The sequence below is a fragment of the Pseudorca crassidens genome, chromosome 7 (assembly GCF_039906515.1).
Source record: "Pseudorca crassidens isolate mPseCra1 chromosome 7, mPseCra1.hap1, whole genome shotgun sequence".
Lineage (NCBI taxonomy): Eukaryota > Metazoa > Chordata > Mammalia > Artiodactyla > Delphinidae > Pseudorca > Pseudorca crassidens.
In genome coordinates, this window is record NC_090302.1 from 1,376,520 (window position 1) to 1,385,556 (window position 9,037).

General features: G+C 66.3%; 1 long non-coding RNA gene across 1 annotated transcript; it reads right to left on the minus strand.

Moving 5' to 3' along the window:
* Nucleotides 1-3,555: 3,555 nt before the first annotated feature.
* On the minus strand, nt 3,556-8,652 carry LOC137227223 (uncharacterized). Its single transcript, XR_010944743.1, has 3 exons — nt 8,110-8,652; nt 5,098-7,691; nt 3,556-4,219 (listed from the first exon to the last, which is right to left on the minus strand). It is a non-coding gene; the product is annotated as an uncharacterized lncRNA (long non-coding RNA).
* Between the last annotated feature and the right edge of the window lie 385 nt (nt 8,653-9,037).

The following is a 9,037-nucleotide window of genomic DNA, read 5'->3' on the forward strand; positions in this document are numbered from 1 at the left end:
AACAAATCAGAGCAGCAGCATATGGTCAGCAGGGCCTTTGTTTGGCGAGAGAGGGCTGGGGTGCTGTGGAGGCCCCGTCCCAGCGCCTGGCCCGTCCCAGCGCCTGGCCCATCCTAGCGCCTGGCCCATCCCAGGGCCTGGCCCATCCCAGCGCCTGGCCCATCCCAGGGCCTGGCCCATCCCAGCGCCTGTCCCATCCCAGTGCCTGTCCCATCCTAGGGCCTGGCCCATCCCAGGGCCTGTCCCATCCCAGCGCCTGGCCCGTCCCAGGGCCTGTCCCATCCCAGGGCCTGTCCCATCCCAGTGCCTGGCCCATCCCAGCGCCTGTCCCATCCCAGGGCCTGTCCCATCCCAGCGCCTGTCCCATCCCAGCGCCTGTCCCATCCCAGCTCCTGTCCCATCCCAGGGCCTGTCCCATCCCAGCGACTGGCCCATCCCAGGGCCTATCCCATCCCAGGGCCTGTCCCATCCCAGCGCCTGTCCCATCCCAGGGCCTGGCCCATCCCAGCGCCTGTCCCATCCCAGCGCCTGTCCCATCCCAGGGCCTGTCCCATCCCAGCGCCTGTCCCAACCCAGGGCCTGTCCCATCCCAGCGCCTGTCCCATCCCAGGGCCTGGCCCATCCCAGCGCCTGTCCCATCCCAGCGCCTGTCCCATCCCAGGGCCTGTCCCATCCCAGCGCCTGTCCCAACCCAGGGCCTGTCCCATCCCAGCGCCTGTCCCATCCCTGGTGCAGAGCCACAGGTCCAGGTGCTCCTGGGGAACCTGAGCTGCAGGGCAGGACGCTGGTCAGGACAGTGCCAGGGGAGGACCCTGGTCTCTATCCCTGACACAGATGACGGGGGGGCGGGTGGCTCTTCTGAGTGATGGGGGAGGCAGCTGAGGGGCTCCGTTCCTGGTTCCCCCTCCCCGTCCCCGCCTGTGCCCCTCTCCCCTCTCCAGTGCAAAGCTAAGGGGAGGGGGCCCCAGTTTTCTCACCTGTGGGATGGTGAGAAGGCTGTGCAGGGCCTTGCTCCTCCTGGCAGGTATTCAGGTCGGGGGCTCTCTTGGGGTTCACAGGACAGAGGGCTGCAGCCTTCAGGTCTGAGCAGTCCTGCCTCGGGGTCCTTGAGGGGCTGCTGGGTGCCTGGGCCCCCCTGAGCCCAGCGGAGGGAGGAGGGGACTCGAGAGCAGCAGGTGTGGCTGCCCTGATCGATGGTAGTTTAGCCACCAGTGGAGGGACGGAGGGAGGGCAGGTGGGGACCACAAGGGCTGCTGGTCCCCAGGCAGGTGGTCCCAGGAGGGAAGTGGGGCAGACAGTGGGCAGAGCTCTGTAGCTGGGAGGCCGCAGTGCAGGGGGTCAGAGGGAGCTGCCCCAGCCCCACCCCACCCTATTTCCCTCCTGGAGCGCTGGGTGAAGACCCCCCAACCTGTAGAATGCCCCCTTTCCCCCAGGCCTTCCGTTGGCCTTCAGGAACCTCCCTGGAGACCATTTAGCCCAACCCTTCATTGTGCACGTGGGGAAATGAGGCCCAGGGCCAACCAGCCTCCTGATCGCTCCCTGCTGGGACCTCTTCAGGCTGGGATCGCTCCCTGCTGGGACTCCCCCCGACACCTGCAGCAGCGTCTCCCCCACATTCCGGGCTGCAGCTCCAGCCCCTCCCCCTGCACCTTACCCCCCCACCCCCACTCCTGCGTAAACCTCCTGTGGTTCCTCTAGGTGCTCGGGACAAGCCCTAGCCCCAACGAGCTGGGTGCCCACCAGAGGCCCCGCCCACCCACCTCCACGAGGCCCCGCCTCCACCCTTGGAGGCTGCTGGAACCCTGGCTCCATCAACCTCCAGGAGCCCCAGGCTCTTCCTGCCTCTTCCCCCGCCCCTCCTCTCTGTCTGGCTCCTCCTGTGTCCTGTTCCGAGCTCTGGTGTCACTTTTTCTGAGTGGCATCCTGGACCCCAAGCCCAGGTTAGGCCCCTCCTCTGGGCTCCTGAATCCCCAGAGACCGACTCCCCTTTCAGGCCCAGAGACCAGGAACCAGGAGACTTCCAGAGGCTCAGGGAAGTATTTTAATGTCTTTTAAAATCAGGAGAAAAAACTGAATTTTTAAGAACAAGAAAATGCTTTCATATATAATATTAATGTATTTGTCTTTAGACCAACACATCTGTAAGATCTAATTTTCACTCTTTTTGTTTTTTACGGAGGAAAGGACTTGGGAAGGCAAAGGGCCTGGGCTCACCCAGGTCACACGGCAACCTGGTCCCGGAGCCGCCTGATCCTGGGCCGGCCATGCTGGCACCCTTGCCTGGGACCAGCCTGCCTGCCTAGACCCGGGCTCCCCTGGGCTGGACGCGGTGACAGCACCGTCCGGGTGCCGCTGTCCCACCGAGGCCCTCGAGGAGGCCACGGCTACCAGCTACCTCCTTGCCTCTTCCTCCTGGCCCGTCCCCCTAAAGCCCGTGGGGGCCCCCAAGCGCAGCAGGTGGGTTCCCATCCTCAGGGGGCGGGCCTGCTGGTACCAGGCGGGCTTTGAAGCAACCAGAGGTCCCGTAAACTGGGTGATGGGGATGGTTAACCCCCAATAAACCCAGAAAGGAAAAGGGCCCTCACTGGAAGCAGCCGGGGAGTGGCTGAGGGTGTTGGAGAGGCCCCTGCTGGCCTGGTACCTGGGTGGGAGGGCACGCCCAAGCCCGCCTCCCCCGGGGCCTGGTCAGCCTGTGGGGCGAGGGGGGGCGATGGCCCTACTGGGCCCAGTGGGAGGCGGGCAGTGGTGTGTGTGTGGGGCTCAGCAACTCATCCATCTCCCCGCAACTCTATGGTGTGGGACTCACGAGCGCCCCGTTTAATAGCTGGAAACTGGGGCTCCCCAAGCCACACAGTGCCCAAGCGCACGGAGCCTTCGTGTGCCCTAACCATCAAGCCACACTGCCTCCTTCGGGCAGGGTCTGGGCACCCTGCCGTGGGCCCTGACTTGGGGCTGGGCCCGGCCTCCTGTCCGCAGCCCCAGCACAGCCCCTGGACACTCCAAGTGGACTTTCCCACGTCCCAGGTGTGGGCTGGGACAGCATGGGGGCAACCAAGCCCCGCGGGGGGGTGCGCAGCTGTTTCTCGAGCTTTCCTATGAGAAAGGGCTTCTCCGGCCACGCCCTCGTGCACCGCTATCGGAAGCCAAACTCAGAGCTGGGGAATGTCAACACGGCAGGCACCCCACCTGGCATCTGGTGCCCGCGGGAGACCCCTCCGAGCTGAGAGGCTCGGAGAAGTGGGCAAATATTGTCAGCCCCTCCCACCCCGCTGTGACCTCCAGCCATGTGTGAACTCTCGATGGGCAAACAGGTGGCGATAAGGCCCAGAGATTAGAGCTCCGAATAAACACAGCTTCTTCCCCCCAAGCTCGGGGTGCCCAGCCTCAGCTCCTGGGAGGCTCAGGGAGCCCGAGTTGGTGGCTGCAGGGGCCCAACAGCCCAGACTGGCCCCCCTCCCACCTGGGGGCCCAGATCCGGCTCCGACACCCCAGCTCGGTGGTCCCCTGCGTCTCCCTCGACGTCTCCCCCCGCCCCCGTGAAGCTGCCCCATCCACTCAAGGCAGCCCCCGCCCCATAGGCTGGTGGTGTTGGGATCAGGCTGAGGTCTGCCTCCAGCACGGCTGACTGGGCTTCGGGTCAGACTGCCTCGGGTCGTGCTGTGTATGTTTGTGTATCACTGAGCCTGTCCGGCCCAGTTCCTCGTCCACGAAGCAGGGCGGGCGCGCTCCACCTTTCAGGGCTGGCTGGAAGACGAGGTGGTGGAGGTGGCACGCTGGCTCACACGCTGGAGGTGGCATGGGTCCCACCAGGCTGAGCAGGCCTCCTGCCTCCACACCAGCCAGCCTTGGCCCCCTCGGCGCCCCCAGGCCTGCACTCTGGTCTCCCTCCTGCATCCGCTCCAGCTGGTCTGCGGACCTTTGAAAGTGCAGGGCCAGGAAGGGACACAGCATCCAACAGCGTGGACTGTCACCTTCCCGATCCCGGGGGCTGGCCCCTGCTGATGGGCAGCCCAGGATGGTCTCGGCCTGGGGGCTGAAGAAGCAAAGAGCCAGAGGTGGACAAAGCCGGAGTTGGACGTCAGCAGAGATGAGGCTGGTCTGTGCCTGGATCGGGGCCGGTCTGGTTGGGGTCAGGGGCTGGTCCAAGGCTGGGGTGTGTGCTCAGTTCACGCCTGTGTCCGGGCTCAGTCTGGGGCTGGGGTGAGACGTCAACCTGTAGCTGGGATCGGAAAGCAGCCCGTGGCTACAGTCGGGGGCATCTGCACCCGGGACCAGGGCTCAGCCAGGGCTGGGGCTGGAGCCCCATCTTCACGGCCTGCGTCCGCCCCCAGCAGCTCATCTGCTCCGCAGCAGCTGAACTTTGCTTCCTCTTTGGATCAGACCCGCCTTGGCCGGCGCCCAGCCGCTGATTCCTGGGGGAGAGGCCCTGTTCCCGCCAGTAACATTCCCACGCCTGCCTGGGGGGTTGCCAGGGTGTCGAGGGGCTGCCTCCCAGGGGGCCTGCCTCTCCGTCTCCCCAGCCTCCGACGGCAGCTGGTGACTCCTGCGGAAGGAGCTCTTAAGCTATGGGGCCCTTTCCCCAGAGCCCCGCGCCCCAGGCCCTCCTTCCTGCCCAGAGAATGGCCTGCACATCACGGCCAGGAAGGCCCGGGGCCTCTGGGGGCCCAGCTTGGCCCGCGAGCCCAGCCGTGGGCTTGCACCTCCCTGGGCCTCAGTTTCTCCACGTGACAACAGAACTGAGGAGGGTCTGTCCAGGGCGCCACTCCGGCCTGTCCCATGTCCCACTCTACCCCCGCCCCCCATTTCGCTGAGGCAAATGGGACAGGCCAGGTACTCATGCCACCCTCCTGGGGACCACCCTCGGCCTGGGTCCCCACTGGCCCTACAGGGGTGGTGCCCAGAGAGGATCCGGTTTTGTCTTTACAGCCAGAGGCCCACACCAGGACCTGGTGGGTTGAGGGGAACCACAGGCTGGCCTGACCTCAAATGAAATGGATTTGCTCAGGGGCCAGTCTGTCACCGAAGGGACTGGCTGGAGGCGGGGGCCCTGCTGGAGGGGGGCCTCCACCCAGCTCTCAGCGGGACAGTGAGCCTCACCAGTTCTAGCCAGAGAGATCCAAGGTCTTGTCCCGGGACTGAGTGAGGCTTGGGGGCCATCAGGCCTCTGTCCTCTCAGCACGTCAGCCTCGGGGGCCCTTAGGAATTCCTGGCCCTCTGTCCCAAAGTCACAGCCGTGACGCTGCAGGGCCCAGGACTCCCGAAGTGTGGATTTCTTGTCGGAGCCTCCCAGCAGCCCTGAGGTAGCTGCCCTGTCATCCCACTCTCCAGAGGGGAAAACTGAGGTCAGCACTGCTGACGACACCGCAGACTCCGACAGCGTGCGGGGCGTGTGGGTGCACATGGGTGTCCCGACGAAACTTTATAATCCTCAATTTCCTCAGTTTCCAACTGAGGACCAGAGGGGGGCAGGGCCTTGGCCCAAGCCCCTGGGTCCACCTCTAGGAAGGATGGGAACCCGCCTCCCCAAGCCCACCCATGCTCTCTGCCCTCCCCAGCGGGGGGTAGGTGCCAAGGTAGGCGGACGGACTGGGACACGGGCCAGATGTGGGCCGGGCCCCCTGCAGCTGCTCAGCCGGTGTCGCAACCCGGCTCTACCACTCCAGGCCGTGTCTTGACTTGCGGTGGCCCCTGCCCCCAGGCCCAGAGGAAAAGCCTCGCCCACCTTCCCGGGATGGGGTGACAAGTCCCAGCACGCAGGGTTCGCCATGCCAGCTCCGAGCGTGAGAAAACGCTGGGCCGAGGAGGAAGGTGTGGCAGGCAGCGGGGTGTGGGTGTCAGCTGGTGTCCACCCTTCTGCTGCCCGAGAGGAGGCCAGGCCACCTCCGGCCCCTTCCCTGGCCCCTCCCGGGACTGGCCTGGAGACCACGCCCACCGCTGGCCCCTCCAGGGCTGGCCACTGGCAGCCGCTCCCTCCTACCCCATCGGTTGTCTCTAGCAGGAGCCTCAGCTGGGCAGCTTGGCCATGTGGCCAGTGGGGGTCTGCGGAGAGGAGAGCTGCTGGGACACTTGCCTCAGGCTCACCGAAGCCCGAGCCGCGCCGGCCCTTGGGGACAGGCCTGAGAGATGCCCAGAGGCCCTTCGAGAGACTATTGATCCCCGGCACAGGGGAGGACAGAGAGTCACCAGGCTCCCAGCAGTCCCTTGGGGCCCCGGCTCATGGAGGTCTGGTTTCTGGGTCTCTAGTTTGCCGGAGAGAAGGAGGGAGGAAGGAAGCGGGGGCCCAGAACCAGGAGGGTGTGACCTGTGGGTGGGCACCTCCCTGACCCTGACTCCCAAGGGGGCATGAGCCAGCGGCAGAGCAGGAGTGCCATCCTCTGAGCTGCCAGCTGCAGTGGGCCCTGCCCGGGCATGTGCCGCCTCTCAGCACCTTGAGCTGCCTGGTGGGAACGGAGGGGGGAGAGACCCAGATGCCCAGCGGGGTCGGCGAGCGTGGGACCCCCTAACAGGCCTCCTGAGCGTCCTGGGTTTCCAATGTCCCGAGGGTCCAGCCGGGCCCCACAAAGGCCCCTCAGGGCTCCCTCAAGGCAGTAGGGAGATGCGGGCTCTTCCCATCTTCCCAGGACCTCTGGGGGGTGGCCCTTGAACGTCAGCACGACTTTCAAAGGGGGCTGAGCTGCCGCGGGAGCAGAGACGCACCTGAGGGATGGGGCACGGCTGCACCAGCGGCTGGGGGTGCTACCCGGGCGGGGGCACGTGGAGGGGCTTGGGCTCCTGTACAGAGGGAGAGGTAAGGCCCGGAAAACCTGGGCTTTGTGTGAGGCAGGGAGGTGGGGGTTCAGGGCTGTGGGGCAACTGGGGGCTGCAAGGGTCCTGGGGGCTGGCAGAGGGACACGGTGCCGTCAGTTTGCTGGCCCTGGCCCTGAGCCCCTGACCAGAGGCTCCCCTGCGCCCACCTGCTCCCTCCACCGCCAGCTTATTCTCTGCCCCAGTCCTGGGTGCCTTACCAGCAAAGCCTATCTCCCACAGCCCCAGGCCCCTCCCGCCCCCCTGCCTTCTACAGACCTCGGTGGGATTCCAAAGTGGTTTGATTCCGGCCCTGGCAGAGCCCACAGACCAACGGGCCGGGATGGTGGAGAGAAAGGTGTCCCAGGGACCAGGAAGTGGCAGCATGGTGTGACCAGGGTGCCGATGGGGAGGGCAGAGGCAGCAGGAACACAGAGCTCACAGGGAAAGTGAGACCCAAGCTGAGAGCCATGGCGGGGGCGGGGGGCAGAGGAGTCAAGCTTCATCCCTTGGGGTGGGGGGGCATGAGAGGGTGCGTTGCTCCAGGTTTAAGCCAGCACTTGAGGAGGGGCTCCACTTCGAGCTTTGGGAAGATGCCTCGTGTAGCAGGACCACTGCCCTGACGACTCACTGTCCCTTGAGCAGTGCCCAACCTGCACACACGTGCAGGGCGGCCCTGCCCGCTTCAGAGCAGAGAGCAGCCAGAGGGGCCTGGGCCTGGTGCAGAGAGGAGATTGCCTGCCTTCAGGAGGCTTCTGGCCGCAGGGCCAGCCCCCTCCTCCGCTGAGCCCACCTGTGAGGACCCTGCTCTGACAGGGACGAGGCCCGTGGCTTGTTTATTCCCCGTCACCACTGCTCCTTCACCATCTGCTGCAGAGGAAGGAAGCCCCCACCTGCGGTGGCCTGTGCTGGGAACAGGAAGCCAAGGGTATCAGGCCACCTGCCCACCTGCCCTCGGCCTGCCCACCCCCCCAGCGCCCAAGAGGAGCAGGGGGGGAGGAAGGCTGGGCCTGAGGCTGGACGGGTCCTGGGGTGTCCAGCTAGAATCTAGGGGCCCCCAGTGCCCACTCACCCACCCAGACCTGCTGCTTCCTCCCAGCTCTGATCACGCCAGTCCTGAGGAAGCTTCCTAAGGCTTGGACATGCCTGAGCAGGACCCACCATCTCCCCGTGGCACCCAGGGTACCCTTCCCACAGACCTCACGGAACCCCTCCTCCCAGGAGACAAGAGTGGGGCCGGCACTGGAGAGGCAGGACCCGAACAGCCGCCCGGCCCCGGGGCAGCCCTGGGCTCCTGGCAGAGTCAGGACAGCTCGGCCCTCTCACCTGGGGAGCAGCGTGGCACCCATTCTCCTGCAGGAGGCGCCCCAGGCATCTGACGAGGGTCTTGGGCAGGCGTCCCATTCCCGGATGGGGACTCTGAGGTGCAGGGACTGGGTGGACTTGCCCAGCTGCCAGAGGGTCAGGGGCTGGTTTCTTCCACAGCCCTGGCCGGCTGGTGGGACAGAGGCTTTTGCTGGACGGCTCCGTGCAGAGGGTCCCGTCTCGGAGCCCCCTTACGTGGGAGGCAGGGCCAGGGCAGTGCCCATGGCTGCCCTCCTGAGAACCTGCAGGCACGAGCCATGGGTCTCCACGGGGTCTGGGACCGGCGGCCCCACCACGGAGAAGAGCTTAGTGGGACGGGCGGCAGGGGCACGTCAGGGCCTGAGCCCGAGATCGGGTTTCTGCGCAGCCCTCACGCAGTGTTGCAAGAGCTGGCAGGAAGGCTGGCCGCGGGCTCTGGGTGGGCCTGGGGTGGGGGCCCTGGAAGGCCCTTCACGTGGGAAGAGGGGCTTTCTGGGATCCCATTCTCTCAGGAACCCCTCTGCCCTCACGGGGCTCCAGGTGGGCGTGAACAGGTGTCTCCTTCCGCCCCCCGCCCCAGGCCACAAGTCATGCGCTGGGCCTGGCACAGGGGAGCCCCTGCCTGGGGCACGGGCTCGGGCCGGCAGGTCCCTGGCAGGGCCGTGCAGCCCTGGGAGCCCTGTGCAGGGGCGCGCCCGTGGCGGCAAGCACATCCCCGCCATCCTTCAGCTCCCTCCGGAGTGGAGAGCAGGCAGCCAGGCCTGCAGACCGTGCGGCCTGCATGGCAGAGGCCATCTGTGGGCAGGAGGCCGGAGCCCAAGCCCCAGTCTAGGCTCTGCTCAGACACACGTGGGTGTCAGGCAGTCCACGCTCTAAGTTTCCTCTCCAGCGGGACCCCCAGACTCACCCC